Source organism: Saccopteryx bilineata, chromosome 2 (genome assembly GCF_036850765.1).
Source record: "Saccopteryx bilineata isolate mSacBil1 chromosome 2, mSacBil1_pri_phased_curated, whole genome shotgun sequence".
Lineage (NCBI taxonomy): Eukaryota > Metazoa > Chordata > Mammalia > Chiroptera > Emballonuridae > Saccopteryx > Saccopteryx bilineata.
This window is the reverse complement of record NC_089491.1, coordinates 289,065,270-289,089,143: the sequence shown is the minus strand read 5'-3', so window position 1 is coordinate 289,089,143 and position 23,874 is coordinate 289,065,270. Positions and strand designations below refer to the sequence as shown.

Genomic DNA, 23,874 nt, shown 5'->3' with positions numbered 1-23,874 from the left:
TTATTTTTTGTAAGTCAATCAAAATTATACCTGTTTTTGTCAGATCAGCAAAAATATATTTTTTTGGTGTGGCCCAGAATTTTAGTGATTAGTTTATGGGTGCGGTCAGATGAAAAGTTGAGAAGAGCTTTCTGCTTTGCCTCCGTTCCTGTTCACACCTGGTAAAACCTCTTGTGACCACCAGAGGGAGCAAAGTTCATTATAAAAAGTTTGATTTTATTCTCGGGAATGCTAGGGCTTTCTGTGTGTTTTAATAGTATTGTTAATACCTTGGATACTGACCAGCTAGTCTCTTGCCTTTTTTTTTAAACCCTTTAGATCTTTAAAACTTTTATGTTTACTTGGGATCTTATTAGTAACTTTCTGTTCACTTTACTGGTCACTATGCTATATTTGTGTGTTGTCCATGAAGACAAACAGTATAGATGGAGAACTCACACGCCACTCTCTTGCCCTGATAGCTGAATAAATGGTTGTCTAGCTATCCAGTGGCCATCTAGTCCTTTGTTAAACTTGCTCTGTTCATCTGGGGCTTTTATAGCATTATCAACTTACCTTTACCTAATACAAATTCATTGAAAGCATCAGAGTAGATAAATTTGTACATGGAGTGTACTTACCTGTAAAGGTACCGTATAAGTTTTGAAATGTCTGTTTAAAAAATTAGATAAGTATTTTTTGCCACAAACTAATTTTTGATATATTTCTCATCATTCAGATTTAATTGTTGTTGACTACCAGGTATTAGTATTGAACTGAATTTCTTTTCTCTGGCTGCTTTATACTAGAGAATCATTCCTACCCTACATTTTTTCATGTATTAAGCTCCTCATCTTAGCAAGACTCTCCTCTACCCTTTATACTTGCTAATACTACATGGAGCATACAGGCTTCTGAAAGCCTAAGACCATGTTGGATTCATTCTGTATCCTGGCCATACTGCCTACAGTGCCAGCAAGATTAGCACAAGGCACAGGTGTCTACTGAATAGTTCTTAGATTATTCTAATGTCCTTCTCAAATCCCTTGACATTTCTCTCTCAGCACCTATTTCTGACCCTCTCTTCTGACTCCTTTCTTGCTTCTTCAGGTTCCGGGGCATAACTTATGCTCAGTATTGGGGGGATTATTTAATTCAGCTCGCATTTATAGAGCATGTACAGGATGCTCTTCCAATTTCTCAAAAACCTACCTGGAAATAAGTAAGAAATTCAGCATTTATGGTTAAGGACTAACTTATTACTAAAGATTAAAATACACACACAGGGAAAGTGAATTTTGCATTAAGATTTGAATGTTTACCACTTTTAAGATGATAGGAATATCATGAAGCAGAAGTCTGCATGATTAAATAATTTTTTGCACAAGGATTTATCCTGTGTTGATGTTTCTCCCTACCACAGTTTTAACTATAGTCTATGTTGATTCTAAATTTACTTTTTAGCCCTGACATTTTTTGTGTGATCATGGCTCATGGTTTTTAGACCAGGGTCACAAAAAATATTTTTTTAAAAGTGTAACGCCTGCAGGGGCCAGGCCATTAACATGAATGAGTAAAGTGCACTTTACACAACTGCTTTTCTCTTTGTATGTCATCACTTGACTAGGCTGTTGCAATACCTCCTACATATTCTACCTGTCTGCATCGGTACCACTCAGTTCTGGTTTCCACACTGCTGCTAAATGGTTTATCTGAAATACCTATGGTGTTTTGGGTGAGCCAGAGGGAAGGAGAGACTTTAAAAGAGGTTGAAGAGTATTTGCAATAGGCATCTCTCCAGAAAAAAAAAATTTTTTTTTTTTAAATAGCTTTATGGAGCAGAAGATTTTTGAGTCAAGAACAAGGCAGGAAAATCCAGAATTCCTAGTCTGGATTATATCATATTATTTGAGATACAGGTAAATTGAACTGTCTATAGAGGGCAGTGTTTCACAGTTTAAAGTTACTGTAATCAGTACTATACTAGATTTCTGTACTTGGAAGTGCTGTAGTCTTTGTTTTCTATTCAGATCTATTTGTTGTAAAACCTAAGGGTGACAATGTTAATTTGTCCTTTGAAATTTGCTTGAGCCAAGATTTATTGAACCATTCAGGCTGCATTACTTAGCGTAAACTAATACTGTAATCCTACTGAAATCTTATAATAATAATGATTAATTATATGTCATCTGAAATTTTTAAAGAATTTATGCTCTTTGAATGTGATTTTCCCAGTAAACTAAGATAACAAATCAGTTACGTTTTACTTCTTTTCTCTAGCATTTCTGCTGATCGGTGTAAAATCATGAAATCATCCAGTTTAATTACTGTCATTGAGCCATATCTTAAAAAAACTGAATTAGAAGATTTTTTTTAAATTTGTTAAAGTAATTATTGGTGATACACACACAAACATCTATTACCTTTGTGTTTGTCATATCTTCCAAGCAAATTTAAATTGGGGTTGTTTTCCTTTAGACCAACAACTCTCCTCCTATGGCTTTATCTGGAATGGCCAAGGCTGCCTGATGAGTCTTTCCTCAGTCATGATGCTGTTTGTTGTCTCTGGGTGGTGAGTCATTCTTGTTTGTCAGTAAGGTGTGTAGCATTCTTTCACAGTCTAACTTCTTCTCAGGGGTCAACTAAGTATGTAAATCAACTCTGAGTAATGAAGTAATGGAAGAGTTAACATGTTTGGTTCCTAAATATGTGATGTTATAGGATATGTTTACTTAAAGAGTTTCTCTAACTCTACTTGAAACCCCCTCAGACCAGGCCTTGCCCCATACTATATGTAAGTTTCTAAAATTTCAGCACATCAGAAATAATATTAAAAGCACAACTTCAGTAATTAGAGATGTGTTTCCAAATGTGTGTGTATGTTTTTTAGAGGTTTTTAAGCAAACACATTGGTGTAAACCTCCACTGAGGCTAAAGACCATGTATTTGAAATAATTTGCTATACCAACTACACTCGTTTTCTGTTGTTTATTCATTTGATCATTGTATGCTTAGATAAAATCTGTAGTCTTTTTTGCTACCTTATGCCTGTTGAAAAAGAGTGGTTATTTATCTCCTTTTTTCCAAGATGACAGATTAACTTTAGATTATTTATATCATGTAGGAATAAGAAAATATACAATTAAAAGTAAATAGGACAACAGTTCTTAAGTTGCAAGTTTCTAGTAGGTTATTTTCACAAGTTAATGCAAAATGCTCTGAAATTTTAGAGAACTTAGAATATACTTCTATTGAAATAACACTTTCATGAAATGGGTTCATTTGAGCCTGACCAAGCAGTGGCGCAATGGATAGAGCATAGACCTGGGACGCAAAGGACCCAGATTCAAAACACTGTGGTCGCCCGCTTGAGCAGAGGCTCATCTGCTTGAGCATGAGGTCACCGGCTTGAGCGCAGGATCATAGACATGACCCTGTGGTTGCTGGCTTGAGCCCAGTGGTGGCTGACTTTAAGACCAGGATTGCTGGCTTAAGTTCAAGATTGCTGGTTTGAAGTCCAAGGTCACTGACTTGAGCAAGGGGTCACTGGCTTGGCTGGAGCCCCCCGGTCAAGGTACATATGAGAAAGCAATCAATGAACAACTAAGGTGCTGCAGTGAAAAATTGATGCTTCTCATCTCTCTCCCTTCTTATCTGTCTGTCCCACCCCCTCCTCTTTCTCTCCCGCTAAAATAAGGGAGAGACAACAAAAAATGATTATTTTAACCCATTTCCACACAATGGCATTTGTTTAAATGTCAGTCATGTCCTTTAAAAATCTGTTCAACATAACTTTACATATTCTTTTAAAATATATTTTATAGTAAGCACAAGCAAAGTGGCCTTTAATGCCTGGATATGATAAGATGTTGTAGATATAGCATTTGTTTCTATGAAATAGTAAAAGCTGCATTGCTCAGTTTTCTAGGCCACTTTTTAAATTTCTGGATCCTCGTCAGCTGTGTAAATACAGAATCAGGGAAGTTTGAGATGTTCTAGGTATTTGAAATGTAAAACATGCCCTAGGTTAAGTGTGTGCTGTTTCACAGATAGCCCTCATTTCATGCAGAGTCCTGGATTTAAATAACTCATATCATTGCTATTCCAAGTAGTACTTTTGCAGTCAAACATCTGAAAGGTGATTGACTTTTTTCTCATAGGTCCATAATTTATAAGAAAACATAAAATGAAGACTAGACCAACATGATTTTGGTGCATAGTTATAATCTTAATAGCAGTACAGATAATAAAATAAAGACTAAATCTGTTCAGAATAGACTAGTTTACTAACTGATCAACCTAAATTTTATAACTCCTTTTCATTGTTTAGTTTGTATTTTTTTGTATTTAATTTGTGTTGGATGTCTTCGATTTTTATGTCTTTTGAGAAATTTATGATCAAGTACTTTATTTATGACATTATAACCTCAGCTTAGGCAATTGATTGAAATACAATATAGGGAAATTTATGTGTGTATTTTTTAAAATGCTTAAATTAGGAAAATGAGCCAACATTGCAAATGTGGAGTTGTTTTGGAGCAAGGTAGGAAGGCAATGGCAGTTTAATTTCTTTATACTCCTTTTGCTCTTTTATTATTAGAATCTTATTTACCATATTTGATTTGATTTGCTTTGGAAATTTGTAGTCTATTGTCATGTTTTAAAGTTGACAGAAGATTATAACTCATTGAGATTATATATGTAGAAATGTATTTGTAAACTGTAGAATATAATGCCAATATAAATTATTTTTTTTATTATGCCACTATAATATTTAACAGAGGGAAGAGTTTTTTTAATATGCTACCAAAAAATAAATGGGTTGCTATGTTAGTGTAGCTGGGGAAGTTAGTGAGTGATAACATAGCACATGGTAGGCCATGCTGAATAAATTACTAGGTTGAAATTATAGAGAAATTATTCAGAGGGAAAAGTTAATACATGAAGTCATATTCCTTTAATTTAGAGTTATAGAAAATACAGTTTTTCTCCATATATATCTAATCTGTCAGCTGTATGAATTAGATTTTGTTTAACCTAGTTGGAAATATGTTGATTTAAAAAAAATACTGCAAAGGCTAGGGTTTAAAACACTGAATGCTGCGTTGTTTTCAGTAGCACAGCCGAGCATCCTCTGGGCGCTGTGCAGTTACAGGCACATCACAGGATGTGTAAGACATCCGCTGTTTGACATAAGTCATAATTTGAGACCAAAAATATTAGTAGCTTTATAGCCAGAATACTATATGTTTATTGGTTTTTTTCAGTTTTTAGAGAATGGCAGAGGTGAAGAGGGAGAGTGAGGTGATAAGTTTGACCCTTGGATACAATGTAAAAATTAAAATGAAAACAAAAACGATTAGGGTTATTATTATTATTATTATTATTTTTGAGAAAGAGACAGGAACATCTAGTTGCTCCTGTATATGCCCTGACTAGGGAATCCAGCTAGCATCCTCCACGCTCCGGGAGGATATTCCAACCAGTGGAGCTTTCCGGCCAGAACTTAACTTTTTTTTTTTTAACAACGGATAATCAATTTATTAAAAAGGCTGATTTAAGCATCTGCAATGGTGACTTCAACCTCAACTCCTGGCTCAATACTGATGGAAGTAATCTGTTTAACAATCTCAGAAGGGCAGGTCAATGAGATGTTTGTGGGTCCTCACCTGAAACCAGTCCCAGGTCTTAGAACCCTCCCTGCAAGGAGTTTTTCTTGTAGTGATTCTCAGAGTCTTGGTAGGCATCCGAACGGGTCCTTTCACTTTGAGATTCTTTTCCTTTGCACCTCTGATCAAGTCAGCACACACCTTCTCCAGAGACTTGACGTTGCAGCTGGTTAGAGTAATTCTAATTCCGTGAATCGCCACCTCTGGTTCCACGGGTGTCTTTCTGGTATCTTTAAAAGCCGCCTCCCCCCATCCCGGCATCCGTCCCCAAAAGAGCGAGAGACCCGGGGCAGAGTCCCGCCACCGCTGCAACCGCATGGCGCCGCCCTCCGCCTCACCATGGCTGCGGTGCGGCTTCCTGACCGACTTGTTCCTCGGCGAGGGCGAACAGCGGTGAGTCAGGAGCAGGAGCGAGAGGGACTCGGCTCACTAAACAGCAGCAGCATCTTCTGAAAGAGCCAGGGCTTAACTTTTATTGATTTTTAGAGAGACAGAGAGAGAGGAGGGGGAAGGGAAGCATTCATTTGTTGATCACTCAGTCGTACATTCTTCAGATGCTTCCCCTGTGTGCCCCAACCAGGGATCAAACACACAACCTTATCATTTCAGCATGATGCTCTTAACCGACTGAACTAACTGGTCAGGGCCGATCAGGGTAATTCTTGAAAGGAAAAAAAAGAGTATAAGAGCAAAAATAGATTTTACTACAACTTTGGGTCTGAATTTCTTGGCGCCTGTACTTCTATGGAAAAGGTTCTATGTTGGAGATGGTTATCATATGGGACAGGAAAATTTGAACTGGACAGTGGCAGTGAAGCTTGATTGGCTTAGAGACAAAGATGGTGGCCAGCAGGGATCATTTTTCTGACTGATACTGAAGCATTATGGCTAGAACTTGAGGACATACAGAAACTGGATGGAAATGCCAACTTTTCGAAAATGGCATGCTGAAATTTCTTTATCCGTGTGAAATATATGCAATAATTATGGAAACTGGGGGTAAGGAAATTGTCATGTTCTTACCTTGTCCTTTTCTGTTATAGCTGGACAGAATAACCAGTGAAGATTTTATGATATTATAGATAAGTAAACTGATAACTTTAAGTATCTGATTAGTAAATTGGAGTAATTTTAGGAAGTAGGGCAGAACTGAGAATAACAGAATCCTGTAGTTTAATTATAGACTGCTAATGGATGGGTGAGAAATTACTGCCAAAGTTCATAAGAAGCTAGCCCAGGGGTCCTCAAACTTTTTACACAGAGGGCCAGTTCACTGCCCCTCAGACCGTTGGAGGGCTGGACTATAAAAAAAACTATGAACAAATCCCTATGCACACTGCACGTATCTTAAAGTAAAACAAAATGGGAACAAATACAATATTTAATATTAAGAACAAGTAAATTTAAATCAACAAACTGACCAGTATTTCAGTGGGAACTATGCTCCTCTCACTGACCACCAATGAAACAGGTACCCCTTCTGGAAGTGCGGCAGGGGCCAGATAAATGGCCTCAGGGGGCTGCATGTGGCCGGCGGGCCGTAGTTTGGGGACCCCTGAGCTAGCCCCAGAAGAAATACAAATGCCAATAAATAGTGAAAGATGCCCAGTCTCACTACTAATCAAGAAATGTGAGATAGAACAGTATATACTACTTTTCAGCTGATGGATTGAATTAGAGGGTTTGTTGGCAGAGCATGTGGAAGTCACAGGCCTACACTTTTAGTGGAGAGTCAATGGACAACAGTCTTCAAGTGTTGTTTACCTTCCTGAAAAGTTGGAAATCATCTAAATGGTCATCAATAGGGAAATGGTTAAGTAATGATATATAATGGAATACTATCTAACAATAAAATGAATGATAAAGTTGTCCATTTATATATATATATATATAAAAATATGAGATAGAGTGCAGGTCAGTATGTTTAGTTTGATCCCATTTTGACAAAGTCACTAGACAAATCACAAAGTGGCCTTTGTACACACTTATGATTTTCAGAATTTTCCTAAGTGTGTGACTGCAAACCATGAGCCAGAGTTGCTTCATAGTAGAAGATGGAAATAAAATATGAGAATGTTATTTCATGGGATTTGGAGATAAATAAAATATAACTTTAAAATCTATGTAGATTATACTTTTCCTTTAATAGTATTTACTGACATTATAATTGACAGTGAATTCTTACTTGTCTCTTCCTTCCTCTAAACTTTAAGAGGCTGGGTCACCCTTGTACTCCTAATTAGGAGGCAGTGACTATAAGTTTAATTAATGAATAAGTGAGAAATAATGCACATATACAATGAAGTAGGATCTCTGCTTCCTACGTCATTTGTTGAACTATAACTGAGCTTTTTGGACATATGTTATGATGTTGCTAAAAATATTTCAAAGCTGCATAAGTGAAACCAGCATTCTCACTTCATTTATTTGAACAGTTTCATTTTATATGTCCATACCATTTCATAAAGCAAGGTAGTGAACCACCAGTCTGTTTCCACATTATGCAGCCTAATTATAAACTCAAAGTTCGACTTATCCTGGTAGGCAGCAGACCAATCAATCAATATTACAAATGATAGGCCCCAAAGGAGTGTTTACCAGTTACTTTAGCCAACTTATACATGAGTAGCTTAAGACCACAAGTAATTAGATAGGGTTCAGAGTTGAGTCCCTGTCAAGTGAAGACAAGTTTCTTGGTATTTGAGAGTTGTTACCTACTTTATGCTGATTGTTATTCTAAGTAATCGCTGATAGTTTCTGTGTAGGTGTTTCAGCTTTCACTTTTCAGTAGTAAAAGCTGAATAATCTTGATTATAACTACTAGAAAAAAAAAATCACTTAGAAGCCACAAGTTTTCTGGATCATTAGAAAGTATTTCTTAAGCTTTTGGAATCTTAAGCTTTTTGGTCTATTATTTTTGGCACAAGCAATTTACTAATAAAGATAAATTTTAATGAAGATTTGTTGTAATTGTTTTAGTAATAAAAAAATTATTTTACTTAAAATTTAAATACACCCAGTAATACAGCCTTAATTTCTTTCTCGAACAAGTCAAAAAAACCACAAGTGTTGGGAAAATGCCAGGCTCTTGTTGAATGAGCATGATAATCAAACTGTGAAATCACTTGATAGATTTCTAGTCACCACCAAAAGCCTGTGAACTTAAAAAATTAATTTAGAATATTTAAAATACTGTCTACATCAGGGGTCTCAAACTCGCGGCCCGCGGGCTGCATGCAGCCCACCGAACAATATTGTGCGGCCCGCAGACTAATCCACGAAGTTCAAAATATTTTGGATAAAATTAAGTAAGCCTAGGGGCCTACTTGTATTTTTCATTTCTCTAGCATCCTAGCTAGATATTAGCTTAGTTAACAGCAGTTGTGATGCGAACTACAGTTTCTGGTCGTTTTGTGACACTGAGTAAACTGCATGTACGATTGTGCTTGTTGTACTGATTTTTTTTGTTTTCAACTGCAGTGAGAAAAGTGTTGCGTAACAGTTGCCTTTTGTAGACCTAGTGCGGCCCACCAAATGGCTGTGATCTTGCTCTGCGGCCCACATGCTGAGTTGAGTTTGAGACCCCTGGTCTACATTTACCCAAATTAGGTAGTAGAACTATCGTCCTAACTAAACTTAGATAAAAGGATACTAAGATAATTAGTTTGATGTAGTTATTTTTCTTACTGTGAGAAATATGATGATGCCTCACCTTTGAAATATTTTACATGGTTAAGTGTAAAGACAGTTTAAATTGTATATCAATCATTGTTTTACTTTTATTTATTTTTTATCATTAATCATCATATTAATAATTTCCTAAGTGTTTTTTAATGTTCTTCCCAATCATGAGATGCTGTAATTCTGTGGATGTTAAGGTAACATACAAAATATTAAACTCCTGTAATTTGTGTTGTACTACGGTGACATAGCTACTGAGTTAGAAAGATTCAGGAATATGTTCATTCATTTGTTCATTTACCATTTTTCATTGAATCAACTTGCCTGGCAGCAGTGCTAGATTTGGGATATAAAAATAAGTACTATAATACTTTCCCTCAGAGAGATCAAAATCTACTGGAAGAGAAAAACATTTAAACTGGTCATTTTGGTGAAGTGTGAAGAATACTAATACTGTTGAAAACAAAGGGCTGTGAAATCACAGGAATGACTGCTTGTTGATGTTGGAAAGCCACTAGGTAACCTTTAAGCTGGGCCTTAGGGGTTGAGTTAGTTTATTAGTGGAAGAAAAGAATGGAACAGCATTTTAAGTAGAGGCAGCAGATGCAAGGGAGTAGAAGTATAAGAGAGTTTGGTATATTCAGAAAATGGAGAGAATTTTAATGTTTATTGGTCATTAGTTAAAAAAATATGGGTAAGTAGATAGGTCTAGAGTGTTACTTTAACATTACTATGAAGTTCTGTCAGGATTGAAGAGAAACTACCCTTTATAAAGTTCTTTGTGTGTGAGAGAACAAGTGAGCGTGTGTGTGTGTTAGAGAAGGTGAGAGAGAGAGCAAAGCATCAACTCTTTACTCCACCTAATTGTGCCATTGATTGCTTCTCATGTGTGCCCTGACTGGATGAACTCAGGATTGAGCCGCGGGGCTAACCAGTGACTTCAGCGCTCCAGGGTGGTGCTCTATACACTGTGTCACCAGCCAGGGCCCCCTTTTTATAATTCTTTAAAAGCAAAAACATGTTTTGCTTCTAAATTTTATAATGCATTCATATATTAAAAAATATTTTAAGTGCCCACTACTTGGCAGACCTAATGTTATTACTTGGGAATTATTAATGTAATGATTTAAACTTAAATGTAAGAAGTTGAGATATTGACCTAGAAAAATTTATGTATGGAAGATCTTGGTTTTATGACTTTATTTAAAAGAATAAAGAGGTAGGTTAGGAGGGTGTGAATGTATCTTTAGTGCCTAAATTTTTCAATTTTTAATGGTACATTTTTATAGGAAACTTACAGAGCAATATGTAAATCTAATATTCTTTTTTTTTTTTTAAGATTTTATTTATTCATTATAGAGAGGGAAGAGAGAGAGAGAGAAGGGGGAGAAGCAGGAAGCATCAACTCCCATATGTGCCTTGACCAAGCAAGCCCAGGGTTTTGAACCAGCAACCTCATTGATTCCAGGTTGATGCTTTATCCACTGCGCCACCACAGATCAGGCTAAATCTAATATTCTTAAAGAAAAACTGTTCAAACTTTTGGAATTCTAGATGTGATATAATACACTCAATAGTGTAAATAGGCCCTGGCCGGTTGGCTCAGCAGTAGAGCATCAGCCTGGCATGCGGGGGACCCGGGTTCAATTCCCGGCCAGGACACATAGGAGAAGCGCCCATTTGCTTCTCCACCCCACCCCTCCTTCCTCTCTGTCTCTCTCTTCCCCTCCCGCAGCCAAGGTTCCATTGGAGCAAAGATGGCCCGGGCGCTGGGGATGGCTCCTTGGCCTCTGCCCCAGGCGCTAGAGTGGCTCTGGTCGCGGCAGAGCATCGCCCCCTGGTGGGCGTGCCAGGTGGATCCCGGTCGGGCGCATGCGGGAGTCTGTCTGACTGTCTCTCCCCGTTTCCAGCTTCAGAAAAAAAAATTTAAAAAAATAGTGTAAATAAAAATGCATTTTTAAATCATCATAAAATATGTTGTATTCATTTTTTCCCATTGGTTTTAGAATGCTTATATGTATCAAGGTACAGAAATTGAAAATATTCTGTCAAGGCTGTTTTATCTCTTAAACTTGTAATTTCAACTGGGCTATCTTTGTTTTACCAAGGTCTGAAGGATTCTCTTTCAGAAACCTTTACAGTCCAATACAAACCTATCCAATATAGTCTATTGGATTTGTTCAGCCCTATTGTGAGGTAGACCTTATTTACTAGATTCTGGATTCTGTCATAACTCATATTAGCCAAGGTAGAATGTCAGAAAGGAACAACTATCACTCTTGTCTGTAAAGGAACAATCAGTAAATCAGGGAAAAGGAAAACCCACTAAGGTGAAGATATTTTAGAGTGGTTGGCAGTTCAGGTTTATCTCATGTGGTGAGTATTGACTATACTAGACAAAATTCTTTCAGATTAGTGGGGGGTTTATGTTTTGTTTTGTTTTTTTAGGAGCACAAAACTCTTAGACATTACTTAATATAGCTGGGAAGTATCCTTCCTTCTGACCATTTTGAAAGTAATAAAATAGACCCAGATTAGGCTGTTAGTTAATAGTAATGTAAGAAATAACGAAATTTTCTTTCAACTCGCAAAATATTATGGGTGCTTTGAAAATAAATGACTCCAAATTTATTAATTGTTTTAGGAGTTACAACCTCATTGCAAGAGGTTGCTTCCAAATCACTTGTATAGTAAATATTTTTATAGAAATATGGTCATAAATAATCTGAGGAAATCCTTCTTGAATATGATGTATTTACATTTCAATTTTGTGTTGTTGGTTCGCTGCCTTAAAATGGAATGTAATTAGAATAAATAACATGCTAATGGCTTCATTTTACATTTTGAGTCAAAGCTTACTAAATTAAACCTTTACTCCCAAAGTAACATCTTGAAGAAAATCATGCAGTTTACCGGGTTTAAATGTTTCCTTGAAATCTTGTGTGTTTGACTCCTCCATTTGTAAAATTTGAGAGTATTGTATAATACAACTAGATGCATAACAGTCTTTTCCTTGTACAAGAATTCCTCATTTAGTAGAACCCTGAATAAGAGGAATTTATGAATTAAATAACTAATGGGCTTAAATTTTTCCTCTTCCCCATGGGACTTGAGGATCTTGGCATTGAACACATATTACCAGATGGGGTGCCAGAGTCTTCTTACTGTTTAATATGTTATAATTAAACTAAAATGAATGTTGTACATTTAAATGTACTAACAGCTATTAGTGAGATCCCCAGTTCCTAGTAAACAGACTTTTATATTGGGACTAGAATAGTCACAAAGGACTAGTCTTCTCATTTGCCTGTCTGTCATCATCAGGATATTCATCAGCTGTTCACCCCCTGTGAGTCCTAGCTGATGTGAGCTGAGCCTCCATAGCTGAGCTAAGATTGAACATTTCAGTCTCTGTTTTGATGAACTGAAGTGTGTTCTCACATCCAAGATATCCTTACCAAACTATACATATATAATTGGAGGGGAAGTTTTAGGTAATAGAATAGTAAATTATAGTTATGGAAAAATGCAAAAAAAATAAATTTCTGACCATGATTTTAAAATTAGAAATGTTAAGGTAGAGTGGAGCCAAATTACTAGAATATTAGATATTTCTCAAGAATAACTGGACTATCTTAAGCGTTCTGATATACTACCAGAGTGCCTGATGAGCTTGTCGCGTTCAGTATCTTAATGTTATGAATAATTTTAGAGTTTTATATTATGAATTTTTTAGTGCATTTTACTGTTGATATCCCGAGACTGTCCTTGCTCCCCAGGTTCAAGAGAGGGGAGTGGAGAACAGGCATGAAGACCCTGGGTACAAAGGTTAACATCACAGTGGCCAAATACATTATTTGGGGAGAGGGGAGACAATGCATGCCTCAAAAAGTAGCTGGGCCTTTGCTAGCAGCAGAAGGGCTTTGCCTCAATCAGAAGGGCTCACAGAAATGGCCTGCAGAACAGGTCTTACTCCTAGAAAGACAGGGAAAAGGTTCAGTTGGTCTGGCACCATTTTGGGTGGGGTGACAGAGGGCAGCTGGCAAACCACTCCCACAGACACCGCTCCTGCCCCAGCTCCCAGTTGTTCTGCTGACTCCAGTCGTTCCTCATGGCTGGGAATTAGGGAGGGGATGCGGTGTTCCATATGGTCAGACACCGTTCGCTACTGGCACCTGGTGGGCCTGGCAGATTGAGGACATCCAGGTCCAAGTTGAGACCAGGAGGCACCTCCCCAGCCAGCTCTTTTAGAGGATGACTCAAGTCCAGCCATCCTCTGAAGATCGAGCACCATCTCAAAACAAGTTTCTGAGTGGCCTCACTGTCTTGCCCATGACACTGTTATTTCTGCTGTTTTTCAAACTGTTCTAGAGGTAGAGAGATTCCTGGTAACTCTGCAACCATTCTGGACACTTTTCTGTGATCTTCAGTGGTGGTTCTGTGTGGTACCCTGCACGACAGGGAGGATGTTCCCTTCTCCAAGCCCTTCGCCATGCCCAGCCCTTCCATGGCCTTGGTCAGCTCCTCTTCTGACATGCCTGAGTTCTGCAGATCAGCGGCATTTTTCTCCACTTGTGTCTCCTTTAGGCAAGAAGAGAATTATTGTTGGGAAGTTGCATAACTGCCCACTCTTCCAGGAGCCTGGGATCTATTGGAATTGTTCCACCAGGTGGGGCTCTTCCTCAGCAAGGTCCTTCATTGCCTTCTCGAATTCTGAAGTGGCTTGGGAAGCCAGCTCACTGTCGAAGCTTCTGGAAAAACTTCTCTTGGGAGGCATAGAGGGCATCTTAGCAGTGTCTTCTGGTGATCTCTTTTGGGGCCTTGAAGCATCATGGGCCATTGTGCTAGGAAGAGGTGTCGCAGGGGTCTGGCCTTATTGAAATCATTAAGAGCACTTTCCAGAAGCAATTCCAATTCCTGGTCTATGTTGACTCCCACCCCACACAGTCCTCTGCGACAACCATTTTGCTTACCACTAAATGTCTTGATAGCAGGTACTTTGGTTTATATACTTTTTAATGATAAGTTCAGTGTTTAAGAGAGTAAATGCTTGAAAGTACTTACAGTGTTGAATTGAATTGAAATGAAGAAAGTTAGGGATATTTGTTAACATAAATTATGCCTCATAATGTGGCGCCTATACTCTTTGAATGTGGTTCTGACAATTATGCACCTTTTTCATTGTCTTTTTGAAGACATTCCAGTTGCTGAATCATACTTATTCACCAACCGGCTATTTTGAGCCATTCTAAGAAGATATGCATTAAAATAGGTTGTATATTATCAACATTGATAAAAAGTTACTGCCTGTAGTGCAGCAGATTTCTGTAGAATAACTCAGTGTTTATGTATGTCTGTGTGTCTTTACATAATATTGTATGAAAATTATGTTTCTTCAGTTAATTTTGCCTCTCGCCAAAGAAGCCCCTCATGTGATTCATTTTTAGCCTCTCCCTCTCAAGTGCTTATCATTTTCCTCTGGCTACTGACTAAGTTTTCTTAGCACTGACCTGATTATTGAGATCTTTTGAGTAATAATCAACTGACAGGCAAAGGCAGATGTCATTTTTTCCTAGTCTAGTGGGCCAATGAGTTAGTAACCTCTGATCTCTCACTGAGACAAGGTGAGATGGAATAAGAGACCTTTCTTTTCTTAGGACTCTGCACATAAATGCTGAGAAAAGATAGGCCCCTATTAAACAAGAAATTGGGAACAGTTTAGCCTACCAGGACCCTTTAGGACTGACAGAGGAAGCAGGATTCAACATGTGAAGGACCCACATGTGGTGGGAGTGACTCCTCTCTATGTGCTAAGTGAATGTATTCTCAGGCTTAGGCCCCGAAAGTTCAGGTTTTACTGCCAAGGTAAATTTCTATCCCAGCCCTTGCCCCCTGCATCTTTTCCCTTTAGATGTATTCATAACTTTCCCCAGGCTTGTTTTAGTTGTTGAGTGACTCCAGTATGGTATGTGGAGGGCGAGGGAGACAAAGATCTGTATTTAGTCTGTTATATTTCTATTGTTTTGAGGGTAAGCTTGCTGTTTATGTTGCCTTTTTGATGTTTCCAGAGTTTTCAGGCTTCTAAGGCTTCTGTTTAATATAATTTTCAAGTATTCAGTTTTTGTTATAGTGTGATATTATGAAAGATAATTTATTTGAATTCTTGCTAAATAAAGATTAGCATTGATCATACACATGGTCCTCTGTGTATGTTTTACAATTTTTTGACTTTATGATGGTGCAAAACATTCAGTTGAAAACATATTTCGAATTTTGAACTCTTTTTCTCTTTTGGGCTAGTCGGTATGACCCTGTCTTGTGATGCTGGACAGGGACAGTGAGCCACAGATCCTGGTCAGCCATGCAGTCACGAGGGTAAACAAAAACCAGGGCATAGTGTTTTAAGGATGTGTTTTGTGTTTTCACATCCATCACCTACAAAACCCCCATCTGTGCCTCCTCCTTCTGGTGAGAACAGAGGAAGGAAATGGCTCAAGATGAAACTAAGATAATTGCCCAACTGGAGGCAATTGTAAGTGCTCTGAGCACATTTAAGGTAGGCAAGGCTAAGCTCTGATGTTTGGCAGGTTAGGTATATTATTATAAATATATTTTTTACTTATATTTTTAACCTATGATGGGTTAATCAGGACATCAACCCCATCATAATTTGAGAAATCTATTTTTATTTGAATTTTTCTGATATTCTTCAGTTAGTTGATAAGTATAGGTGGGAATACCTTTTAGTATTGCATATTGTTTCTTCTTCGTGCTTTATCAGTCTCTTATCAGAGGAATGTCCTGCATGCCTGCTGTTCCTATAACCAGTGTCTTTACATGTTCCTGGACCAACTGCATCCCAGGTAAAGTTTGCCATGAATTATTTTCAAGCTGACCCTCAATAGTAACTGAAAATACCAGAGCAATTAGTGCCCACACATTAATGGTCTTCTTATCTCCAACCTTGCATGTAATTGCTGCTGTCAAATACAATTACTATCTGTGCAAGTTTCTTACCCTGGAGGCAGTCATGCTTGCCATTGATTTAGAAAATGAGAAGAGAGTTTTATTTTTTTTGTTTGTTTTTTTTTTGTTTGTTTGTTTTGCATTTTTCTGAAGCTGGAAACAGGGAGAGACAGTCAGACAGACTCCCGCATGCGCCCGACCGGGATCCACCCGGCACGCCCACCAGGGGGCGACGCTCTGCCCACCAGGGGGCGATGCTCTGCCCATCCTGGGCGTTGCCATGTTGCGACCAGAGCCACTTTAGCACCTGGGGCAGAGGCCACAGAGCCATCCCCAGCGCCCGGGCCATCTTTGCTCCAATGGAGCCTTGGCTGCGGGAGGGGAAGAGAGAGACAGAGAGGAAGGTGCGGCGGAGGGGTGGAGAAGCAAATGGGCGCTTCTCCTATGTGCCCTGGCCGGGAATCGAACCCGGGTCCTCCGCACGCTAGGCCGACGCTCTACCGCTGAGCCAACAGGCCAGGGCCGAGAAGAGAGTTTTAAAAACTTTTTGAAGGTTTTACTTATGAACATAGCTCCTTTGAAAATTTAAAACTGTAAATTACCGTTGCCTTTTTTGTTTTTAAAAGACTGACCTGAATAAGTCTAACAGTATAGTAAGAGAAGAACACCAAAAATGACCTGAAGGTTCATATATTGTAATTACATATCTGGATAAATAATTATGACTACATCTTCTATATCAAGGGTCGGGAACATATGGCTCACAAGCCAGATGTGGCTCTTTTGATGGCTGCATCTGGCTTGCAGACAAATCTTTAATAAAAAAAATGACGTTAAAAATATAAAACATTCTCGCCCTGGCCAGTTGGCTCAGTGGTAGAGCGTTGGCCTGGTGTGCAGGAATCCCGGGTTCGATTCCCGGCCAGGGCATACAGGAGAAGCACCCAGCTGCTTCTCCACCCCTCCCCCTCTCCTTCCTCTCTGTCTCTCTCTTCCCCTCCTGCAGCCGAGGCTCTATTGGAGCAATGTTGGCCCGGGCGCTGAAGATGGCTCCATGGCCTCTGTGTCAGGCGCTAGAATGGCTCTGGTTACAACAGAGCAACGACCCAGATGGGCAGAGCATCGCCCCCTGGTGGGCATGCTGGGTGGATCCTGGTCAGGTGCATGCGGGAGTCTGTCTGACTGCCTCCCTGTTTCCAACTTAGGAAAAATACTAAATAAATAAATAAATAAATAAATAAAACATATGTATTACAATCCATTCATTTCCTACTGCTCATGTTCATGGTTGCTGGTGGCTGGAGCCAATCAGAGCTGTCCTCCGGGACAACACCAGATTTTTATTGGATAATGCATAATGTACACGGGTCGTTGTGAGGTCAGGAAGTAAACTTCCCTCCTTTTAATCAAGTAGCTAGCTAATTGCAGAAACCCTATTGATGAAGAAGATAGCTAAAAGAAAAAAAGATGAGGAGTATTGTACTTTTCAGCAGGAATGGACAGAGGAATTCGCCTTTGTGGAGAGAGCAGGTTCTGCAGTGTGTCTAATATGCAACGATAAAATTGCATCCATGAAACAGTGAAATATAAAGCGCCACTTCAACACACGCCATACTACATTAGCATCGACATATCCAGCGTGAGACAGCAGGGAGAAAGCATGTCAAGAGCTACTGTGCAGAGTGCAAGCTAGTCGGCAGCAACTCTGTGTTTGGACCCAACAAGGTGACTGGAATTCAGCTAGCTTTGCTGGTGCTTTAGCAATTGTGAGAAACAGAAACCCATTCACAAATGGGGAGTATACCAAAACATTCATGCTTGATGTTGCCAGTGAATTTTTTGACGACTTTTCGGATAAAGACAAGATAATCAAACGAATAAAAGACATGCCTCTGTCAGCAAGAACTGTTCACAATCATACCATCATGTTGGCAAATCAAATTGAGGCAACACAAGTGAAGGACATAAATGCAGCACCATTCTTTTCTCTCGCTTTGGATGAGTCAACAGACGTAAGCCATTTATCCCAGTTCAGCGTGATTGCAAGGTATGTTGTCAGTGACACACTATGTGAGGAAAGTCTTGCTGTTTTGCCTATGAAAGAGACAAGAGGGGAGGATTTATTCAAGTCTTTCACTGAGTTCGCTAAAGAAAGAAATGTACTGATGGATAAACTTATTTTGGTGTGTACTGATGGTGCTCCGTGCATGGTGAGGAAAAACAGGATTCATAGCGCTTCTTCGTGAACATGAAAAGAGACTCATCCTAAGTTTTCACTGCATCCTACATCAGGAGGCGCTTTGTGCTCAGATGTGTGGCGAGCAGCTTGGTGAGGTGATGTCGCTGGTCATTTGGGTGGTCAACTTTATTGTTGCTTGAGCTTTAAATGATCACCAGTTTAAAACACTGCTGGATGAAGTTGGGAATAATCATCCTGGTCTGCTTCTGCACAGCAATGTGCATTGGATGTCAAGAGGGAAGGTACTCAGCCGTTTTGTGGCTTGTCTGAGCGAAATCCGGACTTTTCTTGAAATGAAAAACGTTGAGCATCCTGAGTTCGCTAACACTGAGTGACTCCTGAAGTTCTACTATCTCATGAACATCTGAACCAGCTCAATGTGAAAATGCAAGGCATTGGAAATACAGTCTTATCCCTTCAACAAGCAGTGTTTGCATTTGAAAACAAGCTAGAACTCTTCATTGCCAACATTGAAACATTTACTATACTTTGAAAAACTGGCAGAGTTTAAAGATGCATGCACAGCAAGTGACCCTGCTCAACATCTTGATCTCCAGCAGCTAGCTGGCTTCACATCTAATCTCCTGCAGTCATTCAAAGTGCGCTTTGGAGAATTTTGTGAGCGCACTCGTCTTTTTAAGTTTATCACTTATCCACACGAATGTGCACTGACCTGAGTTACATCCCCGGTGTCTTCGTCAGAGACTTTGAGCTACAAGCTGCTGACCTGAAGGCCTCAGACATGTGGGTGAATAAGTTCAAGTCACTGAATGAAGACTTGGAAAGACTTGCACGACAGTAAGCAGAGTTAGTGAACAAACACAAATGGGAGAAATGAAAAAACTTCAACCCGCAGACCAGCTGATTGTCAAAACTTGGAACGTGCTTCCCGTCACATACCACACATACTGCAGCGTGTGAGTATTGCTGTACTGACAATGTTTGGCTCTACGTATGTATGTGAGCAGTCTTTCTCACACCTAAAGAACGTTAAGACCAACCTACGATCACGTTTAACGGATGGAAGTCTCAATGCCTGCATGAAGCTTAACCTCACCACGTATCACCAGACTACAAAGCCATCAGCAAAACCATCAGCCCCAGAAGTCGCATTAATAGTAGGAAGTACTTTATTCATCATTGGTTAGCAACAGCATAACAATGTTATTAAAAAGAATTCAGAGACTTATTGTAATTTAAAAGTGTTGGTCTTACATAAAATGCACACATTTACTTGTATTTAGTGTTAAACATATTGTATGGCTCTCATGGAATTACATTTTAAAATATGTGGTGTTCATGGCTCTCTCAGCCAAAAAGCTTCCCGACCTCTGTTCTGTATGAATTAGTACCATATTGGCCACAGTTCAGGAAGTGGAAGTCTAAGCTGGTGTTACTTTTTTTTTTCTTTTTTCTTTTTTTTGTATTTTTCCGAAGCTGGAGACGAGGAGACAGTCAGACAGACTCCTGCATGCACGTGACTGACCGGGATCCACCCAGCACTCCCACCAGGGGGTGGTGCTCTGCCCACCAGGGGGCGATGCTCTGCCCATCCAGGGGGCGATGCTCTGCCCATCCAGGGCGTCGCTCTGTTGCGACCAGAGCCACTCTAGCGCCTGAGGCAGAGGCCATGGAGCCATTCCCAGGGCCTGGGCCATCTTTGCTCCAATGGAGCGTTGGCTGCCGGAAGGGAAGAGAGAGACAGAGAGGAAGGAGAGGGGGAGGGGTGGAGAAGCAGATGGGCGCTTCTCCTGTGTGCCCTGGCCGGGAATCGAACCTGGGACTCCTGACTATTTTTTGTTTTGTTGTTCAGAGTAATGAAATGTACTTGGTGGATTGTAAGGGTTTTATAAGAGTTCTTTTAGCCATAGTATATGGGAAAATCAGCTCATATTTTAGTGATACAGATTAAACCATTTGGTGAAAAAGTGGGGTTTCTTTTATCTTTTAAAATTTGCATATCTTTTTAAGCTAGTATATGTAGTATATGCAAAAAAATAGGAAACTGAATTTTGAAGGTTTGGATCAGGTATCTACTTGCACATATTTCTTTTTTAAAATTTATTTTCCAATAGTAATTGAAGCATTTATGTAATATTTCTAGATAATTGATATTCTTTTTTTTTTTTTTTTTTACAGAGACAGTGAGTCAGAGAAAGGGATAGAGAGGGTTAGACAGACAGGAACGGAGAGAGATGAGAAGCATCAATCATTAGTTTTTCGTTGAGCATTGCAACACCTTAGTTGTTCATTGATTGCATTCTCATACGTGCCTTGACCGCGGGCCTTCAGCAGACCGAGTAACCCCTTGCTGGGACCAGTGACCTTGGGTTCAAGTTAATGAGCTTTTTTTTGCTCAAACCAGATGAGCCCGTGCTCAAGCTGGGGACCTCGGGGTCGAACCTGGGTCTTCCACATCCCAGTCCAATGCTCTATCCACTGCGCCACCACCTGGTCAGGCTAGATAATTGATATTCTTATTAAATGTCCATTGTTAAGGTTTTAGGGAATGATTTTTTTTTTCCTCTAATGGAGCCTTGGCTGCAGGAGGGGAAGAGAGAGAGAGAGAGGAAGGAGAGGGGGAAGGTTGGAGAAGCAGATGGTCGCTTCTCCTGTGTGCCCTGATTAGGAATCAAACCCAGGACTTCCACACACCGGGCCAACACTCTGAGTCAACTGGCCAGGGCAAACTTTTTTTAATGTATACTTTAGAAAAAACTTTTAATTTGGAATATTGTAAATATGTAATAATGGTTCCTAAAGTAGCTTGGAAAGGTAGCATAATTTAAGAAAAAGAGCACAGGCTTTAGATACCAGAAGATCTCAGTTCTGCCACTTATGTGGCATTGGGTACTTCACCTCTTGTATCTTCAGTTTTATAATCTGTAAAATGGAGATATATTGTCAAATGTAAGGCAGTTATTCAGGTTTTAACATTTAAAAATTCTGGATATGCCTTTAAATTGATGGAGTATGTATTATTTAATTGGTTATATTTTTTCTTAGCATTAAATAAAATAATGATGCCCTTTATAATTTGATGTCTTAGTTAAATGAAATACAGAAAAAATGTCAACTTTATAGAATTGCTTTGAAATTGGAATGGTGTAAAGTATAAGACACTTGTTCAGTCCTAGTTTGCTGTCCTATTTTTCTTTATTTTATTTTATTTTTTGTATTTTTTTGAAGCTGGAAATGGGGAGACAGACTCCCGCATGCGCCCGACCAGGATCCACCCGGCACGCCCACCAGGGGGCGATGCTCTGCCCAACTGGGGCATTGCTCTGTTGTGACCAGAGCCACTCTAGCACCTGAGGCAGAGGCCACAGAGCCATCCTCAGTGCCCGGAACAGCTTTGCTCCAATGGAGCCCCGGCTGCGGGAGGGGAAGAGAGAGCAGAGAGGAAGGAGAGAGGGAGGGGTGGAGAAGCAGATGGGCGCTTCTCCTGTGTGCCCTGGCCAGGAATCGAACCCAGGACTCCTGCACGCCAGGCCGACGCTCTACCACTGAGCCAACCGGCCAGGGCCTTTCTTTTTTTTTAATGTTTATTTTTTATTGATTTTAGAGAGAGAAAAGGAAAGATAGGAACATCGATCTGTTCCTATATGTTCCTTGATTGGGGATCAAACTGTTAACCTTTGTGCTTCAGGGCAATGCTCTAACCCTGTGGTCCCCAACCTTTTTTGGGCCACGGACCGGTTTAATGTCAGAAAATATTTTCACGGACCGGCCTTTAGGGTGGGACGGATAAATGTATCACGTGACCGAGACAGGCGTCAAGAGGGAGTCTTAGACAGATGTAACAGAGGGAATCTGGTCATTTTTTAAAAATAAAACATCATTCAGACTTAAATATAAATAAAACGGAAATAATGTAAGTTATTCTTTCTCTGCGGACCAGTACCAAATGGCCCATGGACCGATACTGGTCCTTGGCCCGGGGGTTGGGGACTACTGCTCTAACCAACCGAGCTATCCGTTCAGGGCTCCTTCTTTTCTTAATGACAGAGTTATTTTGTTAGGTTGATTGATTGGTTGGCTGGTTGGTTTTGGGGTTTGTCGTTTTATCGGGAGAATATTAGATAAAGACTCTTGGTTCTTATTGTAAGTTTCCACCTCAGAACATCTTGTATTTGTATTGCTGAGACACTTGAGCTTTGGAGAAATAGCCATATTTTGGAAAAATATCTAATGTCTAATATAAACTTATATAGTGTTCACTTTGTTCTGAGCACTGTTCTATTTTCTACATATATTTAATACTTTAAACATTCATATTCCATAACTACTATCCCTATTTTACAAATGAGGAATCTGAAGCAGAGAGATTAATTTCCCCAAAGTTGTAGAGCTAGACCTATAAACAAATTAAGCAAACAAACCAATAATACAGAAGCCAAAAAGGTAGCACATGGAAGCAAGAAACCCCCTCATTGCATCTATTAGCCTGACAACATGGGAATAGTTATTTTTCAAATGGGGAAAAAAAAGTTTCACAAGGTTTTAAGTCTTGACCCTGCAACTGACTAATGTGGATTCTGAATCCAAATGGTAAAGATTCAGCCAGTAACTTATCCTTTCTTCTCTGAGTGAAGGAGCATTTCAGTGTCTCAAATAATATAGTCTGAGGCAATGTAAGAATTGGCAAATTTTATCCTATTGGCTGCCAAACTGGAGTCTTTTCCTTTAACTGCTGATGCAACATAAAAATATCTTAATGGATTTTGAGTAGAGAGAAATGGAATCAACTTAAGTCTCTATAGAAACATTTTCTTGGAGTGGAAATCTGAGGCTAAAGTAGCCAAAGTTTACTCCTTCTTATAGATGAAGTAGATGGAGACAAAAACTAATGCATCTTTGGCAGCTTTGTTCTGAATTCAATCTGATAATGGCAGATTATTTTGGAAATATTGTTTCTGCTTAAGATATAATCTTCCTCTTCTACCCCCCAGAAATAAAAAGTTGTCAGCAGCATTCTAACATACTTTGTAAAGCCTTTGCTTCAGAAAAAAGAATTAATCCCAGGAAGAAAAATTATATTTAGAATACACGATAATCAAATTATGGAGTCATATTTCTTTGTAAGGATTTTAATTACAACTCTATTATGTTTCATGTACAAAGATATTCATCATATCTTTATGAGTAGGAAAGTAAAAATAACCTAAATAGACAACAGTCAGAAAATGGTTTAGTAAATAGGGTGCATTACTGTGTGGAATGTTATGCTGGTTTTTAAATTGTTTGTAAGACTTCTACTCCTGGGCATGAAGTAATAGGGATGAGATTTATCCTTTAGTTCAATACAAGAAAGAAACTAGACACAATAGATGAAACAGT

General features: G+C 39.2%; 1 protein-coding gene and 2 pseudogenes across 2 annotated transcripts in view; 1 reads left to right on the top strand and 2 right to left on the bottom strand.

Moving 5' to 3' along the window:
- Positions 1 to 23,874, top strand: part of ACBD6 (acyl-CoA binding domain containing 6) — a 149,290-nt gene that overhangs the window by 18,857 nt on the left and 106,559 nt on the right. The window lies entirely within an intron of this gene.
- Positions 5,537 to 5,966, bottom strand: LOC136324277 (small ribosomal subunit protein uS10-like; annotated as a pseudogene).
- On the bottom strand, positions 13,671 to 16,206 carry LOC136324269 (peroxisomal biogenesis factor 19 pseudogene; annotated as a pseudogene).